Genomic DNA, 22086 nt, shown 5'->3' with positions numbered 1-22086 from the left:
TGAGACAAAAATATTATACTTGGTAATTTATTTATTGAGGAAAAGGATCCAGTATTACATATCTGTGAGGGGCAAAAATGTATCTGGTGTGACCTGCTTGTGCAGCAATAGCTGCAACTAAACATATCCAGTAACTGTTTATCAGTCCAGCACATCAGCTTTGGAGGACAGTACAGAACAGATATTGGTGTGGGTATGTCCTAAGCAGCTCACTAGTTCAGTAGTCAGGGCACTGATCAGGGAGTAGGACATTTTAAGGGCTGTCTCAGTTGGAAAGTCTGGAACATTCACTCCCTAAAAAACCCCACAATGCACTGCAAAAACCTGAGAGCATCGAGGCTCACTGTGTTCCCTTACTGGAAGTGACATAATATTTTCTGAAGCCCCTCAGCTCGAAAAGAATTGCGGATTCCACTTTTTATATTTGCCTGAGTCATATTTGCCTGAAGAAATTAATTGACATACAGCTTTGAATCTACTTTGGTGTGTGACAAACTCAGTATGTACTCTGCATCTACATCCCCCCACCCCAACCCATGTGAACAGCACATGCATTGTTTATCTTTGCCACAGAGTTCAGTCGTATTTGCCCTGGATGCGTTCTGTACAAGTCTTACATAAGCACCATTAGCTTTCTAAAGGCCAGTGAATTATTCAGTGAGGGGCATTTTCCACTGAACCCTTAGTGACCAAACTTTAGACACGATGTGGACAGTAATTATGCTAGAAAGAACACTTGAACATTTCAGCATTTGTTGAACTGGCCTTTACGACCACCCAGCCAAGCACTGTTAATGTGTGATTTCATATATCAAATGAAATGCATCCTACTGTGTGCACAATTCTCAAAACATTTTGAATTAATGAATTAAATGGTAATAAATGCATTCATCTTAAAAGAAGAAAAAACAGTGACACTGAAAGTGTGGGAACTTTCAGTCAGTCCAGTGTAATAGGTTTATAGATCTAAATAATGTGCATGCAAGGTTCACAACACAACATTCTGACAAGCAAGGTCAGCTGTATTAAAATATCTGTATCTCATTCCCTTTTAAATATCCAATAGAGAGTAATATTTAAAATAAGTTTGCAGTAGTAAAAAAAAATAAATAAAAGAAAGAAAGAAAAAAAAAGATATCTGACATCTGACTTGGAAAAACTGACATTAAATTGAAGTCTCCTTTAGGTATCCATTTCACAAATATGAAAAATATAAAAAAGAAATGTTCACAAATGGTGATGTAGACGTTTCCTGTAGTAGAAGAGTCCTGTACTGTACAAAAATCAGTATAATTAATTTATATTATTCTAAAGATGATATTTAAGCTATTTAATTGAAAACATCAGTGTCGTTTGAAGTTTGAAAAAGTGATTTGATCACAACATTGGGCCTCATTTATCAAGCTGGACATTGACTTGACGCTGAAACTTCTGCGTCGTAATATTTACTTCCGGTGTAAGATTACAAATTTTACAAACTGCAGTTTTGTCATCATTCCACACAAGAGACATCATCTTTACACACAGCACGAAACCGATGTGTTTTCCCGTTCTCTTTTGATTGACAGGATAAAATCTGCCCTCATCATCAGATGTTTTTAAATCGATAGCGTGAAAAATTGCATTTATCTGCCGATACCGATTATGGGCTAATACATTGGTGCATCTCTAGTTTTAGACTGAAAAAAATCTGCTAGACCTTCACTCTGGCACCAACTCCTATGCTACACACTCAGTATTTCCCTTCTTTTTCACTGGCACATTTTTCTAATCTAGCAACAGAAGAGATCCTGCAAGTCATGTTGTCCTGCAATCCTACTGTACCATCTGCCCATCGGGCCCACAATGCTGCAGAATATCTCACAACACCTCTTCCCCTTCATCACGACTATCATTAATGGCTCCATATCATCTGGTCATGTGCCAAATGCATTCAACAGAGCTAGGATTATTCCCAGAAACCCACTCTGGTCTCTCAGATATCTTACAAAAACTGGGTCCTGAAGTTAAAAATTAATCCAGCCTCTATCTAAGTGACTAGTGAGGCTCAAGAAATGAATAAAACAATAAGCTATGAATTCATTATAACTCCATCACTATTTCAGAAAATTGTCTTTGTGCAGGATATGCACCTTACTTGCTTGCTCACTCACTCAAACAAACAAACAAATGAACAAATAAGGATAATAAGGAAATGTATATACTATAGAGAGAACATCTCACTGCTTCCTTCTATATCCATTTCATTCACCATCTTATGAAATAAATTGGTCTTGCTTATATCCTTCCGTCTGTGGACCTGTGCGATCTTTTTCAGATAAAACACAAGATGACACATAATCATTGTGCCAAACCAGCTTTACGGAAGCATTTATCATCTCTTTCCTACAATGTTACTACATTGTTTAATACCTCACTGTGCATTATCCTTTGATTAAAAAAAAAACGAAACTATTTTATTATGGACAATATTGTACAGGGTTCTCAGTGACATTAGATTTGAACAAATGAGTTGACTTTATAGATTATCATCAGCATGTGTGGTTAACTATAACCAGTGGTTCTTGTGCTTACTCTAGGCTAATTATTGTTGTATTATTTTGTACCATTGCAATCTTTGAGTTCTCTTATTAAAGTGTATGATTTTCCTGCTTTATTTGTCAAAACTGAAACAATTATTGCTTTAATAGAGTGCACAAGATGACAGAAGCCTTTTCACAGCCTAACACCGCTACTTACACTTCATATGCAAAACCCTTGTTGTCATGCCAACAATGACAGTCCTTTTTTTTCCCCCCTGATGGCTATGACATCCTTTATCCATGTGAAATTGTATCTTGACAGTGCCAACACAGCAACCGTGCCAACACAGCATTAAGGAAAGTGAATGTGTAAGTGAAATACAGCATTAATCTAAAGCACCATTTAATTTAACTGAACACAGCATGATGTGATATAGTAAAACTGCCAGAAAAACTCTGAGTGTATTACTGAGTAAAAGAGAGAGCACTGTGCTTATGTTAGTAAAGGTCACAAAACCCCAAAACATTGCTTCTATGATAAACTGCAACCAAGAAACCAAGTCTGTTGTTACTCTGAGTAAGAGTACATAGCCACTGATGAGTTCATGATCCAACTGAAAATGATATATTATGATATTAAAGGATATATCTTTCTTAAACATCTATGATTTTAGTCAGTCTGTAATGAACAGATATCATTGTAAGTATCTCTATAATTGACTTCTTTAATTTAATAAGTCACTTTATAGGCTGGTCAATACAGAGGCTTTTTCCAGTGTCTTCTTGAACCAGGATGATCAGTAAAACCTCGCCATGATTGACATTTGTCAACCAGAAACCTATAATCCAGTGATAATCAGGTCCTGTTTACACTAGGGCGTTTTTGTTTGAAAACGGCGTTTTAAAATGAAAAAGATCCTCGTCCAGACTGGCGTTTCCGCTGTGTTTCAGAAACGATCTCTGTCGACACTACACGACTGAAAACGCATGTCGTATGACCAGTCATGCACACTAGGCATGTGCATACAAGCGTAAACAGGAAGTTAATTGCTAGTCACCGGCAAGCACAACAAACTGGGGTTCCACGTAGGGCTTACGCCGCTTGAAATGAGATTTGTTGCCAATTGCTCTAATCATAGCTCGCCTCTTGCACATGTAGGCAGCTGCAGTATTATAAAATATATAACTGCACGATGGCTGCTAAGAATGACAACAAATCCAGCAAAGCTTGTGGCTCAGTCTCCATGTTGTTCTGTATACAATCAAGGTAGTGTAACGGTCAAATGTTAGGGGCTTGATGAATCAGGGAAGGATACGCAATGATCCAGAAGACCCAAAAAGTCTTTGTTTTGGTCTGTTTACACTGAAATTCAAGCCTTGAGTTTTCAAACTAAAACGGGGTCCAAACGACAGGCGTAACCGTAGCAAAAGTTATGCGTTTTAAAATGAAAACGCACTAGTGCAAACAGGGCGTCGATGTGTTGGTAATCTATTGCTAGTTAAAGGCACCAGCACTCTTCCACACCATCAGGGAAACACACAGTGGGTCTGAAAAATGAGTCTCCTTATGCTATAAAAGCCATAAGAGATGACATTTTTTCCTGTTCCAAACCCCAGCCAAACTAAGCAGCAAATAAATTATCATTGTGCTCCCTTTTTGTACAGTACAGCAGAGTCAGCTGCTGGTTATTTTTTTATAGCAGTACCCTGAAATATGCTATTAGTTGGTATGTTCTGCTGTACATACACAACACCCACACTGCAGCTGTGGCCAAAGAGACAGAAAAAAAAACCTGAGAGAAAAAGAATGGAGGGGGAAGGGAGCCGAGGAAAATACTGATGTAGTTTTTAATGGTTAAAAATGTGTTTCTAGACTGGTAATATTTTATACATACCTTCTAAATGTTTTCAGTCCAATTAGCCATATAGAGGTAATGGAGGAATACTTTTCATTATGTCCATATGATTTTCTGAGAAGATTTCCTTTAATAACGTTGTAAAACATCCAACGTTTTTGTTTCATCTTGCAGGATCCCAGTCCCTATGCACAAAGCTCTCATCTCAGCATGAAGCTTTCTGGCAACCTTTAAAAAATGAAGAGAGCCTCTCCTATTCATATCTGTATTTTCTATTTTCTATAGTTTTAGGTCTTTAAACAAAATACACCATAAAACAAAGGCAACCTGAGTAAATACACAATACCATTTTTATTTATTTATTTATTTATTTATTTATTTATTTAATTAATTTTATTGAAGCAAAATCACCTATCATCGATATGAAAAAACGAACTGCCCTCTTAAACCTAAAATCTGGTTGTGTCACCTTGAGCAGCATGGAGATCAGCCTTTCACTTACTTCCAGGACTAGGACTCACGCCTATGCTTTGGATCATTGTCTTGCTGCATAATTCAGTTGAGTTTGAGTTTCAACTTACAGACATTCTCCTTTAGGATTTTCTGGTAGAGAGCAGAATTCATGTTTCCCTCAAGTTGCCCAGGCCCTGAAGCAGCAAAGCATCCCCACACCATCACACTCCCACCAACATGCTTGACTGTAGGTATGATGTTCTTTTTGTAGAATTCTGTGCTTGGAGATGTAACGGGACCCCTGTCTTCCAAACAGTTCCACTTTCGACTCATTAGTCCACAGAACATTCTCCTAAAAGGTTTGAGGATCATCAAGGTGTGTTTTGCCAAAATTCAGACGAGCCTTAATGTTCTGCTGTGTTAGCAGTGGTTTTCATCTCTCCACTCTTCCATGGATGCCATTTTTGCCCAGTGTCTTTCTGATAGTGGAGTCATGAACAATGACCTTTATTGATGCAAGAGACGCCTGTAGTTCCTTTCATGTTGCTCTTGGCTCTTTTGTCACTTCCTGGATGAGTCGTTGCTGTGCTCTTGGAGGAATTTTGGAAGGTCGGCCACTTCTGGGAAGGTTCACTACTGTGCAGAGTTTTTCCATTTGGAGATAATAACTCTCACTGTGGTTCTTTGGAGTCCCAGAGCCTTTGAAATAGCTTTGTAACCCTTCCCAAACTGATGTATTTAAATCACCTTCTTTCTCATCATTTCTGGAAATTCTTTCAATTTTGGCAAAGTGTATAAGACCTTATAACCAACTTCATGCTGTTTAAAAAGTTCTATTTAAGTGTAGATTTGATTGAACAGGGTTTGCAGTAATCAGGCCTGGATGTGTTTAGTCCATCTGAACCCCATTATGAGTGCAGATTCATAGATTTGGGGAATTAGTAACTATGGGGGCAAATACATTTTCACACAGGCCCAGTTGGTATTGGATAACTTTTTTGCTTCAATAAATGATCATTTGAAAACTGTATTTTGTGTTTACTCAAGTTGCCTTTGTTTTATCTTAGATTTTGTTTTAATTTCTGAAACAATTTAGTATGAGTTCGAAACAAAAATAGAAGAAATCATAGCACTGCATACATGCTCACAGACAGCTGCCGTAGTGTGTCAGGCCCAAGAACAATGGCAGACTGGAATGCAGACAGTGTAAAAACTGTCTTATGTTCCAGTAGGAAAAAAATACAGGAAGCGCTATCAAGAAAATGCACGAGTTGGGGGTTTGTAGAGAGTGAATAAGACAGATGTTACCATGTAGCAGAACACAAAAAATAGAACAAAGAATTTCTCTCAGATGCTCTCAGGAGTAGGCCTAAAAAAAAAAAATGACATAACCCATAACCAACATTTTGTTGCCAACAGCTATGACTGCAGATTTTAAGTGATGAATTTGTTAACTTTATTATATATTAAAGCATCTCCTCACCCTTTGCCTGCTCACATTGATTCAGAAGACTGAATCGGTTGATTTATGTTTGCACTGGAACACTGCCATTTCAGCTTTCCATTTGCTGATGGACAAAAGTGGATTGATTTCTGCAAAGTCCGGTACTTGGAAGGTCACAACTCAATACATTTAATCTCTTTGTTGCCCTTGGTGGACAGTCAGCACTGTTTTGGCTCAGGTTCACTTGAGTCTCATTGGCCAGTGGCCTGTTGAGAAAGGGTTATGATTGGTGAAAGCTGGGACAAGCCATTTTTTCTGTTCTGGCCAAGCAGGGAGAGAGAGAGAGAGAGAGAGAGAGAGAGAGAGAGAGAGAGAGAGAGAGAGAGAGAGAGATGGAGAGAGAGACAGAGAGAGAGAGAGAGAGAGAGAGAGAGAGAGAGAGAGAGAGAGAAAGAGAGTATATTCAGTACCTGATAAAAAGAGATCCAGACAGCTTTCACTGCTCATTCCTGGTCGATCAGATGAGGAGAAATGGCTGTTTATTGGGCTGTAAATGAGCAGACTCTGTATGGACAGACACACATACACACTTACACACACACACACACACACACACACACACACACACACACACACACACACACACACACACACACACACACACACAAGAGATCTATTGCTCCCACCTTAATGGGACTGGGACAACAGATCAACCTTTCAGTTAACCTCAATCTATGATGTCATATTAATGGAACTGTCAAAGCCTTTAGATTGGAGGAACATATATCCTTAACAACAGTCAAATTATATAATAATATTTTTTGTCTGATTAGAAGCCTTGATAGCTCCAAATATGAGTAGAACTACACTGCCCATCATCCCCAGCACATGCCTCACTGATCAAGTCACATGCCTCACTGATCACCCACAACCTTTGTTTCGGGTGATCACCTATTTCCTGTTTCACCTTATTAGTGTTACTCAGTTCTAGATTCTGTGTCTCAGGGTCTAGCTTTAGTCATTGTTCAACGTCACTGTTCAAGTTATTGCCTTGCGTATCTAGTTCTTGTTTGTTTTGTTGTTTCTTGACCATAGTCTTTGTTTTTGTGTGTTTCACTATAATAAACTCCAATCTGCACTTGCATCTGTCTCTGCTACCAATACCAATACAGAAAGCTAGGCTCTGCTTTGGGCCCGCTCCCCCGGTTGGCTTCACAGTGGCTGTCGCTTTGCTCTTGTGCTCTGCCTTGGACGCTGTGCAACCCTTTAGCTATGCAGAGGAGGCCACGTTTCCTGCCTGCTCCACTAAGGGTATTGTTCCCCATGGACCTCATCAGCCTAAAGGCCCTCATAAGCAAGGAGACAGTTCACTTGGTTGTCCAGGGCCCACTCTGAACTGCATGTCACGCCATGCATTAAGGGGTGATGGGGGTAGCAAGGTCTGTCATGGTATTGCTAAATAGCACATTACATGACCAAGTCAACTGCCACACTAATCACTCACACCTGTTTCCTGTTTTTAGTATGGATTCTGTAAGTGCTGGATTCTGTGTCTCTCACTGTGTAGCTTTTGTCGTTGTTGTATGTCATTTACTCCTTGTTGCATTCATGCTATTGCTATGCGTACCTAGTACTTATTTGTTTGGCTTCGTCTCTGTTATCGTGTGCTTCACTTTAATAAACCCTAATCTGCACTTGAATCTGCCTCCATTATCATTTCCTGACATCAGAACTGTGTAGTTGCGTCAGATCACATAATAATTGCAGCAGCCTTTCCCTGGCAACATACCATTTTGTTGAGAGTGCTAGAAAATAAAGTAGGAATTAGGGAACGCTTTTATTTTTTACCAGTGAGGCATGCAAAACACTGAGGCAGTGTATTTGTATATTTATGCACTTATATCTAAGGTAGTTATATATATATCTATAGGTAGCACTTATATCTGTGTAGTTGCGTCAGATCACATAATAATTGCAGCAGCCTTTCCCTGGCAACATACCATTTTGTTGAGAGTGCTAGAAAATAAAGTAGGAATTAGGGAACGCTTTTATTTTTTACCAGTGAGGCATGCAAAACACTGAGGCAGTGTATTTGTATATTTATGCACTTATATCTAAGGGTTTGGTGCCTAAGACAAGCTAATGATGCAGCTTTTGTTCAGAGGTGTTGTATCTAAAACGACTAGGTTGCTAGGTTGACCTCCTCATTTGCTGAGGTTCCTGACAAGGACTCTATCTCCAGGTTTCAACATTACCCCTTTGTCATAGTGAGCTTTGCCTCATGCACTGGATTGCTTACTGTTCTCATGCGCTATCCGGTGAGCTTCGGTCATTCTTTTCGCCCATTGAACAGCAAATCATTGGGATTCCACTGGATCACTTTTCTCAACAAGACCATATATCAAGTCAACAGGTAGGTGTGGATGCCGCCCATACAACAGATAGAAAGGGGAATATCTGGTGGACTCATTTGACCTTCGAACTCACTGAGAACAGAAATTGCACCAGAAAACAGATTGCCCTTGGATCAGTTCCTCTATAACATTAAATCCAAGCAGTGGCCTCTCAATCTGTAGACGGCTAACTAGAAAAGGAACAGGTATCGACATGTTGGGGTCATCATTTCCTGGTAAGTTAACAGTGATGACAGTCCATCCATCAAATGGGATGATGTCTCCGTTTACTGCACACACTTCCAATCTATCTGCACTTCCAATGAGCTCAGCAAGGGGTCTTACATCTACATCTGGCAAATTCTTGTCTTTCCATGCTCAATCAATCATGCTGACTTGGGCTCCTCTTTCAAGCAGAGCACTAATGGCAAGACCATTCAAGTTGCACTGAGTGAGAGCTTTTTTTCTGATGAGTTTGAAAATGGGTTCATGTGAGAATGTTCTCATATGTCCATGTTTCTCACCGTCAGGCCTAACTTCCCAAGAGCACTTGTCTTGTGACTGGGACGAATGTGGCGTTGTCCCTGTTCCTTGTGTTTCTTGCGGCATCCTATGGCCAGGTGTCCTTCCTCCCCACAAATGAAACAATGTCTACAGTTTGGCAGTCCCTTCTTGACACACTTTGGACAGCCATGGGGTCTTCCTCCTGTCTGTGACACTGGCTTACTCACAGAACACTCACAGCTTTGCTCAGGTTTTGATGGCTTTCATAAAGGCTGAGGCTTTCATAAAGTCAACCATGCTGGTGAGTGCATCAATCCTAGTGAGTTGTTTAATGGAGTCATTCTTGCTTGTATGTTCAGCCACCTCTTTCACAGTTCTTATTTCTGCTAAAGGTCCACTTTCTAGCTGAGCACAACTTGCCAGGCTTGGCTTTGAATGACCTACTGGACCGAGTCTTCTCAACCTTTAATTTTCGTCACTTGTTATTTTCATTACCTGTCACAATATTGCCTCATCAGTGACACTGTTGTTGGAAAGCAGAGGTTTCAGTTCACTGCAAATATCTTTATGTTTGCTATTAAGATCAGACAAGACTTTATTAAACTACTCTAATAAACAGAAACTGAACTAATACATAAGCACACACACACACACAGACAAGGGGAGTGAAAGTAGCATTGACGGAAAATGAATGGCTCCCTAGTTTTTACACCGTATGTACTGCATGTGTCATTAAAGAGACATGCAGAAAAAAACACCCAGAAAGTCAGTGATGAGTATAGACAGGGAGGCACAGAGTTTACAAGATGCACACTGCGGATACACACAGAGATCCCATCGCCCCTTGGCATGCTTTCCCACTTTAAACAGTATAAAATACAATATTCATGCTATATTGTGCAGTCTAGTGTGGCGTAAATTCAGAAGAAGGAGGCCTTCTGTGAAGTGCAAAATTGACTGATAGTACTATTGATATTCTAACAGGATTGATATTGCTATTATTCATTTGTTATACTGTATACTACAGGTGTCCCAAAAGTCTCCATACATAGGGGACATTAACACTTTTTTTTAATCTAAATGTCTTCCAAATATTTCATGTTTAGTTTTTTTCTTTTTCTTTTTCTGTATCCTTTAAGAATGCCTTTGACAAAAGAAGAACGTAATCTCATGCCTGCATCGGGAAACTGCCTCAAGGCTGCGATGAACTAGTATAGTGTGCGTTTTTTCACTTCCTAGAAATTCTAGGTTGATATACAGTATGTGAACATGGTATCCTGTGTTTATATGTTTCTGTAAAGCTGCTTTGAGACAATATCCATTAGTAGTTGTATCATACACTTTCTGTCAAACTGTCAATCAAAGTAGTGTGTTGATAATTTATGACCCATGTGTTTCCCTGACGGACGTTTCCAAATAAACAATAAAGTTCCAATGAACAGTAAAGCTACACGTTCTCTTCCTCTAACTTGTTCAGTACTTGTAATACAGATTAAATACATGTGAGCAGACGATGTAAACTATGGATCTGGTCCAATGTTATTTTGGAACAAAGAGCAAGCTGAATTCTCTCAACATAAATGTTGTGTGTCGTTTGTTATCAGATTGTCTAGATGTACATCACACATCTGATGAACAAAGATTTCCTCTCCCATGCTGTAATGATGGCTGGAAACAAGGACTTAATGGCATATACTGTAGAAAGGTCATATAGAACATAGAGAAATCTCATTTAGTGCTTTGGGAATTAAGTCACCTTTCACGTTGCCTTTTATTCTGATCACAACCAGACAGTTATATTGTTTCTGAGTTTAGTCTTTGTTTAGACTTTGTTGATGCTGAAGAAGCAAAAGTCTAAGGATTCCTTAACCTTCAGACTAATGATTTGCAATTTCTGCACACAATGCTTGAAAAGGAACACATATAACGAAGTTGAAAAGGTAGAAAGGGGGTCTATGAATTAGTTAATGGGCTATTAATCGCTATTAAAGCAGTGCTTAAACAGATACATAGCAGACAAGTATACATATAGACAGTTTTATTTTGTACACTCATACCAACTTAATCTTCACCTATCATCATTCCCTGTTAACCAAATCTGTTACCACCCAATAAAACAGTTTAAGTCACTAACCAAAGTAAGCATACAAACTGAAGCAATGATAAAAGAACAAAAACAATGAACCTTTCTTAAAAAAATTCCTAAATCCTCTGACCAAGAATACGGCTGTGCCATCTGTCTATTAAATAAATGCCAGTCCTTCAAGCTGAAAAAGAAGGATCAAAATATTCTGCCAGTAGTTTGGCACTGTGACTCAAAAAGTTTTCTTTCACCTGACATCTGAAAGATAACTACTGTCCCAACTGCCGCTAACTACTGTCCCAACTGCCGCTAACTACTGTCCCAACTGCCGCTAACTACTGTCCCAACTGCCGTACAATACTGATAATGCTCTTGCACTTAAGAGGGCCGAATGGAAGACCTTGTTAAATAATATTATAATGTTTATCACTATAATGTCTTATATTTGATAAAATATATTCTTATACATCTCACATTACTTTTTGCCTTTTCTTATATGTTGACATGGTAGAAGACGTGCAATGGGCAATGCTGGTGTGAAGGTGATATTGCACAAGGATATGTCTTTGTAACTGTAAGTGACTAGTCAACTTAATCCTTCACATGGTATTCATGAGGTGCCGTAAGTTTCTGCTACACTATGGATCACACTGAAGTTTGAACAAAATGGTTTGACTTAATATCCGCAGCAGTAGTGTTAACTTTTATTGCATGCCTAAATGGAATAAAAGTTATTTGCCAGATTAAGATGCTCCTAAACAAATTGTTATAAAGTATGAGTTGGTAACTTATCAACAAAGACTGTACTATTGTTTCTAAAATGATGCCTTTAAAATGGATAAATATTTTCAATAAATATTAATATATAAATATAATAAATATTTCAGATTTTTTTTTTTTTTTACACTAGTTTACACTAAATGTCTAATATTCTGTTCTGGTGGAAATGTGCCTCAACTAGTAAAATATTTTGGAACCTTTGCAAATAACTCTCCTGCTTCTATAACTTCGGCTTATAGTGTACATGACTGCTCACTGTTATAAACCCATACAAGGAAATAAACAGTAATCATTTTGACTCCAGATCAGGAGTGGGTAAAGACAGACTGGTGATCTGATCTATATTATATATACGTAGCTTAGATAATGCCTCTCTGAGGGCCATGTTGGAATGTTCCCAAGTCAAAGTACTGTAGAACTCCTCAGCATTAGATCACCTCATCATACCCTTTCCATACCATCGTGCTCTTTGCCTGACAAAGCAATTCACAGTCTATGTCAAAACATATTTGACAGTTGGGGTCTAACTCTAAAATCACCAGATACAAAACGTACAACAGTTTTGTCTTTCTGCCATCACAAAATAACATTTTTTAAACCTTAAGTAACATAGTCAGGGAGGGTGTGTACATTTGTCGCTCTACATTAATGGTGGGGATGCTTATAGACTGTGGAACAGAAATGTACTCAGTGTGTCTCCACCAATTTATTTCACATTGCAGTACAACCATTATTCTTTTTTACCATTATGGACAAAAACACCTGTTTCTTTTAAAACATCATCTTTAAATGTTTTTCTACCTTCTAAAAAAACCACTCAGCCTTAAGACACGATCTTTGGAGTTGTTGACGCCCTGCTCAGGGTTAAGCAACAACGTCTTTACTATATCTTCATGAATAAATTGTCAAACTAACATCTTGCTTTTTTTTTTTCTTGGAGCAGAAGTCAGGTCCTCTCTCATTTCAACAGGTCCTCTTGTTGGTGAATACACAGCATTCCTCTAGGGGTATTAGGATTTCTCGGAGCAGACATTGTAACAGATAGTTGCAGAGTTTCTTCTGTGTTTTAACTACAACTTCTTAACCATTATTTTAGCACCGAGACTCACGACTCTCTACTTAATTTGTTAACATAAACACATTTGTAAGAATTCTGGTCAGCAAAACACCCAGAAGTCACAGGTCTCTCTCTCACACAGACAGACAACTGCCAGGAAAGATCAAAGATTCAGATCAAACAATGTTACAGAGGTCATGAATTTACACGAGTTGACTGTCAGCCAGTGGGGACATGGGAAGTCAAAGCATAGACAAAATCGCATGTATTTAACAGCAGTTCTGTATAAGTATCCTCATTGGCGAACCATTTTCCAAAAACTTGTTTATAGTTGAAACAAAATGCACGATTCTTTTAAACAGCACTTTTAAACGTTTTACCTCCTAAAGGTTTATGTTTAGAAAGTATGTAAAAATATTTTTTTACATTTCTTTGGCCATATCGATGGTTTATCTTTTCTTACATCAGACATATTTCACCGAAACCATCCTTAAGCTTCAAAATAAAACAATACCACAAAAGTAATTTTAGAAACAAACATTCTCTTATACCACAAAAAGGTATACATTTGTGTGTGATTAATTCAGGGAGAAACACGTTTCACAACAGTGTCATTAACATAAACACATTTGTTGGTTGAGATCCCCCACAATACACAAAACACACACCCCCAGGAAGGGAAGGACACAACCCAGACATACAGGGGCCAAAATGACCCACTGATACAGTGGATAGGGTTACCCCCACCACCCCCACCGCCCCTGGTCATAAATTAGGTGTACCTACAGAACTGTCCGTCAGGAAAAACACAAAGATAATAAATTAGCACATTACTTGACAGTTTGACAGAAAGTACTGTCTGCCGGTGAAACACGTATGGGCGTGGGTTGAGAGAGAGAGAGAGAGAGAGAGAGAGAGGGGGGGGGGGGTGTGTGTCTGAAAACACGTATGTGTGGGCGGGGTTTAGAGAGAGAGAGAGAGAGAGAGAGAGAGAGAGAGAGAGAGGGGGGGTGTGTGTGTCTGAAAACACGTATGTGTGGGCGGGGTTTAGAGAGAGAGAGAGAGAGAGAGAGAGGGGTGTGTCTGAAAACACGTATGTATGGGCGGGGTTTAGAGAGAGAGAGAGAGAGAGAGAGAGAGAGAGAGAGAGAGAGAGAGAGAGAGAGAGAGAGAGAGAAAGGGGTGTGTCTGAAAACACGTATGTATGGGCGGGGTTTAGAGAGAGAGAGGTGATCAGTAACTTCATTACTGATTTAACCCAGCGAATGGCATACATCTCTGGAAAAAACTTATCTCCTAGTTTAAAACATTACGGAGATTCTTTTAGCCAGCTCTTTAACATTTTTATCTCGTAAGGATCTTTGTTTAGAAGTCATGCAATACGCGTTATTCTTTTTAAACAACTCTTTTAATTTTTTTATTTTTTATTATTATTTTTTTTTACCTCCTAAATGTTTATGTTTAGAAGGTATGTAATACGCACAATTCTTTTAAACAGATTCTTTCTTTCTTTCTTTATTTATTTTTTTAAAAAACACTTTACCTCCTAAACTTTTTATTCAAAGGCAAACCGGGGTCCCTAAAAAAGTAATCAACATTTGTTTTCATTTATTTCACAAAACAAATATTCTACTCGTATATGTACACATTTAAACATAATGCTTTTTCTAACAATGTGTTTACACAAAACGGCATAACCACACAGTAACACAGACACATGTCCATATTAAAACATTGATATTTCTTTTCAGATGTATTTCACCCCAAAAAACCAAACTCATTAACATAAACACCATTTGTTGGGAGGGGGACTATTCCCCCCACACACACCCTCTCCACCACTGCCCAGACACAAAGGAGCCAGATTGACCCCCTGATACTGTCGATAGGGTTACCCCCACCTCTGGTCATAAACTAAGGCTAAGTCCATCAGGGAAACACATGGGTCATAAATTATCAATACACTACTTTGATTGACAGTTTGACAGAAAGTGTATGATATAACTACTTCCATTGTTAAAAGAACTATACAAATAAAACTGAATTGAATTGAAGTTTGATCTTTTCTCCTTGATTTCCTCTCACTTACACTCATGCTTCATTAGAGGAAGGATTAACACAGCTCCAGCCAATGACTGCAATGAAGGGAAGTCATTGTTAGTCCTGAGGGCCTTTAGGCACATTGTCAGTGTGGTTCATGTTGAAGTGGTCATGGTTATGCTCGACTCCCTTCTGAAAGGACCAACAAATGGAATTATAACTTATAACTCTGAGGGCCATGTGGCTAGATCTATATCCACAATGCCAATTTGCTGCCCTAGCTAAAAAAAAAAACCCTACATTTTCTCATAAATGTAATTGTAATGACTCAAATTATAGACCAACTCCACTTTGCCGGTTGCTGTATGCATTTTTCCATATAACGTGAAAACGCTGAAAGCACTATTGCTAAGATAAAGGAGAACTCTATACTGGATTTCAGCAGAATAGTGTCTGTGGTTGTTGTATTGTTGTATTCTAAACCCCCAACAATAGAAATGTGGAAGATTTCCACTGGCCAATCATGAAGCTGTGGTCCTTTACTACTACTATATTAATATTATATAAATAATATAATTATATAGTACTCTATGAAAGTGTGCCAGCAGAGATATGCGATTTGAGCATGTTATCAGCTGTACAAATTAAAATTCACAGTAAAAATGTGGCTAAGCATAAAAATAGAAGAAGGAATATAAGATGTTTCCTGTTCAAGTGGAGAACTAACTAGGACGCCACAAATGGGTCATGCTGTAGACCTACATAATAATCAATCTGTCATGCTAATGGTAAAAGCAGTGAATACAAGCTGCTATTCATTACGCAACATAGCCTGCTTGGTGCCTGACTAATGATCTTTCCAAAAAAAAAAAAAAACCCATCAATTTGCACATTTTAATTAAAAAAAAAACCCTTGGGTATGATCAATTAGAAAGACTCCAACCAGGTCATGAACTCTTGCACATCAAATGAGGGCAATAGCTCATCTAGTCAGCTGCTTGTGTTTCAAGTCTAAAGTTGAACTTAGACTTGAAACACAAGCTTAAACTCTAAAGCTTAGGTTATATGGTGCATAAATATATTGCATTAAGATCAAAAATATAATTTTAATGTATTGTATTTTATATTTGCAGTATGTTATATTTTGTGTGGGCAAGCTTGGACAATTCAGGGCACACAAAAGAAACAAACAGTTAAAAAAATGCCAATGAAACCCAAATGTAAATGGAGTATAACCAATGCCTAATGTATTAAGTCTAATTACTTGTCTAAGCCAATGTGTGGCTACAGTCTGATACGTGACCGATGTAGGTTCACAGATGGTACATTTTGAAGCAGTGCAATAAAACCTCAGTATTCTCCCATGGGGAGAATCCCCCTTCCTAAAGTCTAAAGACTGCCACATGACTGGATATCTTTTTATAAATGAAAATAGATATTAGCTGTGAAACACTCCTGTTTATTCCTTGATAATAAATGATGGATAAGACTTACAGTATAAGAGTAGACTGTGATTGTATGGGGAAAGCAGTGGACTTACCTTCCTTTTGTTAAGAGGCTAATTACAGATTTAGTTAATGATTAAAAAATGCATGACAAGGAGATTAAAGCATCAAACCAAGCAGCTGTTAGAAAGACAAATCTTCTTTTAGGACACAGTTCCCATCTGTGATTTCTTTCAGGTGTGAGACAGGCCTTGTGAGGTCACATGTCTGCTGCCATGCATCTCTAAACAGTGCACTGGTTAAAGACTTCTCATTGATCTCCATGTGGGTATAAAATAATGTAGGAAAGACATGGAGGGTGTTTACCAGTGATTATCTCTTATCTTTGCCTGTCCTACTCATTTTCAGTAAAAAATGTGACAAAATCATTTACACAAGATCAAGACTTTACAGCTTTGGGATTTTGCAGCAAACATATAACCCTTTGTGACTTAGACAGAGACTCTTTGTCTAGTTTAAATGCCTTCAAGCTTGAAAGACTCACTGAAGACCAATTATGAGGACACATAAAACTAAGCAATTTAACTTGATTCAGCGTTGATTATTTATCGGACAAGTTTCTTGTCATGCTAAGTAGGTATACTCTAATGATTATATCTACTGTATATTGTTATCAGATCTGTAGCGGTCTCTTCTCAGGAAATGTGGCTTGGTGTTATTTATTACAATTGCTGCTGCATGATGATCCAACTGTAGGTCAGATCATATCCAGACTCTGAGCATTTTGACAGCACCAAAAGACATCATATGTTGAACAGGCAGGTACAGAGGTGCTTGAAATTTATGAACCCTTTAGCATATTCTATATTTCTGCATAGTTTCATTCAAGACCTAAAGAGAACCCACTTAAACAAATGAGACAATATTATACTTATATAGCATTTATTTACTGAAGAAAATTATCCAATATTACATATCTGGGTTATACTGTTATAGTATAATTTGGGGTATTAATTTTGAGGGTTGATTTTTGTCACCCTACCCCAGTATCTTTTTATACCAATATTTAGTATTTTCCTTGTTTTTAGTTGGGAGATTTGGGAGATTTTTCCTCTCCTTTAGCAGAACAGTACACAATCAAAAGCCAGCCTTGGCAGCAGTATGATGTGAGTCAGCAATCAGTACAGTAACTTGAGAGGCTAAACAGAAGACAGTAAGTACATGAGAGTCACACTGAACAATCGAAACCTTTTACTGATTTGCACTAGGCAACATTTTGGGAAATTCCAGCATTCAATATCCATAAAGCAATTAAAGCAATATTCAAGACAGCTATTTTTAAATAAAAACTTCACTGCAGTCTATATTTATTCTCCAAAATACTGTAATGTTGTGTCCAAAATAATGTAGTGTTTTTAAGCTTTGGTACATGGAGATATTGCAAAGTACCATTAATTTATTTTGACTGGAATAACATAAAAATTCTTTCTTTCTTTCTTTATTCCTTCCTTCAAAAATAGGCTACTGATTATCTGAGACAAAAGGATGTAAGATTTGGTGTCTGGGTTACCAGCTGTTGTGTTGAGTGATATATTGCACCCCTGTACATGGGAAAGTCAGATATAATGACTGTGTTTTGTCAAGCGCTGACCTGATAAGCACATCAGTTCCATCTTATTTAACTTACATTGGCTACTTGTTCAGCTCCATAGACAGTATAACATATACCCTTTTGAAGTAAAAGCATATCATAATCTGGTGGTGGACCATAGACATCGAGAGTTTTGGTGAACCGAGATCTGTGCTGAGCTCCATTTAGTCATATACATCTACATTTCAGTTGATGATGGAATACAGTTTGCATTAAGAAGCTAAAATTCTGCTCCCATTTGGATCCTTCTAATGAGGTCTAAAAGCTCTATTTTCTCCACTGGAGAAGAATACATTGATATTGTTAGGCATTGTTAGATTGATATCATTATGACTAACCATTATCTTATAGTTCCTATTAATATAAATCGTTCTTATAGTTCCTATTAACATAACGGAACATAGGCCTCCCCTTCTGAGCATGGTTTCTTTCAAGGTTTCTTCCTCTTCCTCTTTGTGAGCTTCATCATAGGGAGTTTCTTCTCGGTGTTATCATGTATTGACTCAACGTGAGGTTAAGGCACGGAAGTTTGTAAAGCTACTTCGAGACAGTCTCACTGATCTCCATGTGGGTATAAAAAATGCCCTGAGGTAGGAAAGACATGGAGGGTGTTTACCAGTGATTAACTCTTATCTTTGCCTGTCCTACTCATTTTCAGTAAAAAAAATGTGACAAAATCATTTACACAAGATCAAGACTTTCCAGCTTTGGGATTTTGCAGCAAACATATAACCCTTTGTGACTTAGACAGAGACTCTTTATCTAGTTTAAATGCCTTCAAGCTTGAAAGACTCACTGAAGACCAATTATGAGGACACATAAAAAGAAGCAATTTAACTTGATTCAGCGTTGATTATTTATTTAGCATTTGTAATATTAGGGGAAATATAATTAAGATATATGTTTGGTAGAGTGAAGTATGTGAAGTGTAGCAGCTGTGAGAAATAAAATTGAAACTCATTAGGTCATGTATTTTCATTAGGACTCACTGTACAGGGTAAACATTGCGGTGCAATGGTAATAACTAAGTATTGGGTAGATTATTGGGTACATTATGCACTAATTTTGTGGAATGATCTTTAAATTAAAACAGTAAATAAATAGGAGATAAAAGAAAAAAACCTTATCTCTCTGTCCTCCTTTTGGGGATCTGTAATTGGTTGCACTTCTGCTTTGCCAGAAGGACATCTGGGCCTTAAGGGGCGGTCTTTTAATGCCTAAAAGGGGAATTAAGAAGGCAGAAAAGTCCCTGCACAATGTGTTCATTCTCTCTTGAAGAGTGGTCAATGAGATGGTTTTTAATGCATCATGTTAAGCAGAGTATATGGCCTGTCAATGATCATTTAACGGGCAAGTTTCTGAAAACACTTAATCTGGTTAAATAGAGATTGTATCAGAGTTTCTGGTCATGCTAAGTAGGTATACTCTAATGATTAATTATATCTACTGTATATTGTTATCAGATCTGTAGTGGTCTTTTCTCAGGACATGTGGCATTGTTTTATAGAATATATGTTCTATAAAAATAAAACTCTACAAATTATGTTCTAATTTTCATTCTAACCCATTGTGGGTTATGAGAGGGCTTTATTTTGTGGGCTGCCAGTTGTAAATGTTTTTGGAACCGCCATACTTTTGTTACCTCTAGGGTAGATTATTTTAATGCCTGTAATGCCTGTAATGTCCGGATGTTCCAGTAGGCGCATAAACAAGCTCCAGTTAGTCCAGAACGCAGCTGCAAGAGTCCTTACTAGAACCAGAAGATATGACCACATCACTCCTTTCTTATCCACACTGCATTGGCTCCCACTCAAATTTCACATTGATTATAAAATACTATTTACCTATAAATCACTGAATGGTCTTGCGCCACAGTACCTGACCAAACTTTTGGTCCTTTATGATCCTCCACATCTATTTCAATCCAAAGGTGCAGGATATTTGTTGGTACCTCGAATATTGAAGGCTACAGCCTTCCAGCTAGTGTTTGGGACTCAGATGCAGTCTCAGTGTTTAAGTTTAGGCTGAAAACCTATTTGTTTAGTCAAGCCTTTTGTTAATAATTTTTCTTAGATTATCTGGAGGGTTCACAGGCATAAAGTGTTGTTTGATTTGGATGCTGTTGACCCCCAACTCTCACACATTCACTGATTTTTTTTGCTTGTGGAGTAGTTGGTCGCTTTATGTCCCAGGGCGCCTTCATGTCTATGGTACCTTCTGGCTCTCCCTTTTTGTCATAACTCATCATGCCAGAGTCCCAGCTTGCACTCACGCAAAGTACTTCTGATTGGAGTTCTCATCAATTGGAAATCACTCAGTGAGGATGACCCCACGTGGACAGCTTGAAGGTCATTGAGATTATTAAGGATGGTACCACTTAAAAACCATAAAGATGGCTTTGGACCACAATCCATATGAAGTTATGCCATTATGGCTTTGGACTACAATTACTGTAAACAGTTTTGCACTCAAGTCTCCATCAGCGAACTGTGAATTAAAAAAAAAAATGACCATGTGAAAGCTATAATTAATTTCATATTAAGGATGTCTAATTATTTCTAATTGTACTATCCGGTGTCACCCAGATAACGTTAGGTTTCAGTCTGAGTCTGGTTCCTCTCAAGGTTTCTTCCTCATATCGTCTCAGGCAGAATATTCTTTACCACTGCTGAGTCCAGTTTACTCATCAGGGATAAATTCATACATTTAAAATGTATTCCCTGAATTTATATATGTCTGTAAAGTTGCTTTGTTACAATGTTCATTGTTAAATGCACTATACAAATAAAATCTAATTGAATTGAATCAATAAATATAGCTCCATGGCACTTGGTTGTCTCCTAGGCAACAGCCATGGCTCCGTTTTTAACTTTTTTTTTTTTTTTTATTATTTTTTTTTACAATGCACTAATCCAAGTCTGATAGTCAGCACTATTTACATGACTGACTGATTGACTATTTACATAACTTGATTAGTCCAATAATGTATGGAGCCCAATTGAGAGTGGATGGATTTCATTGTTTTCTCAAAAGACTGTGCTCAGCCAACACCCACACTCTCCACTTCATTTGTAAGTAGTGGGCAGTGAAATGCTTTGAAAACTCTAACAACTACTTTCAGTGTTGCCTTCTCCAGAGCTGTACTTATTTCAGAGATAGCTGTTATATAAAAGCATCATACACAGCTATCCTCATGACTAAAAATAGCATGGTCACTTGTGTATGGTTTTGTCTCTACCTTGGGGTGTAACACTATACTGGTACAACCACGTTAGAATTGTAGATTCTGAAAGTTTTAGTATGATAAATTTGAGCATGATTTCTAGACACATTAAATAACCTAATATTTATACAAATGTATTTATTAGATTATGTGCTAAATTAAATCTTAATTTTTGATTGCGGTTAGTAGTAAACCATAATGGGACATGAGAGTGTCATGGCCCCCAGGGACAATTCCGTCTTTCCTCTGTTGTCCCCTTTCATTTCGTGCCTTAACCATTCTCGCGTTGTCTTTTTCCTGATTTGCCTCTGTACACAACCACAATGGATTTGAAGTGAAGCAATCAAGATACGATTGAACTGTAGACTTTCAGCTTTAATTCAACAGCTTTAACAAAAATATTCCATTAACCATTTCTCTTCTCCATTGGCTTTGACTATTACCTATGATCAGCCCTCATCTAGGAGTTATACCTTCTCACATACATTTGTTCTGACTTCAAACAATACATTGATATCATCGTGGTTATCCATTAGCTTATTAAAGCAAATTCTCATGATATAAATATCTCATGATTCACAATGCTGGACAGAGGAAGATGGATTCCCCTGCTGAGTATTGTTTCTTCGTCTTTA

The sequence above is a fragment of the Ictalurus punctatus genome, chromosome 19, assembly GCF_001660625.3.
Source record: "Ictalurus punctatus breed USDA103 chromosome 19, Coco_2.0, whole genome shotgun sequence".
Classification (NCBI taxonomy): domain Eukaryota; kingdom Metazoa; phylum Chordata; class Actinopteri; order Siluriformes; family Ictaluridae; genus Ictalurus; species Ictalurus punctatus.
This window is presented reverse-complemented; position numbering follows the sequence as displayed.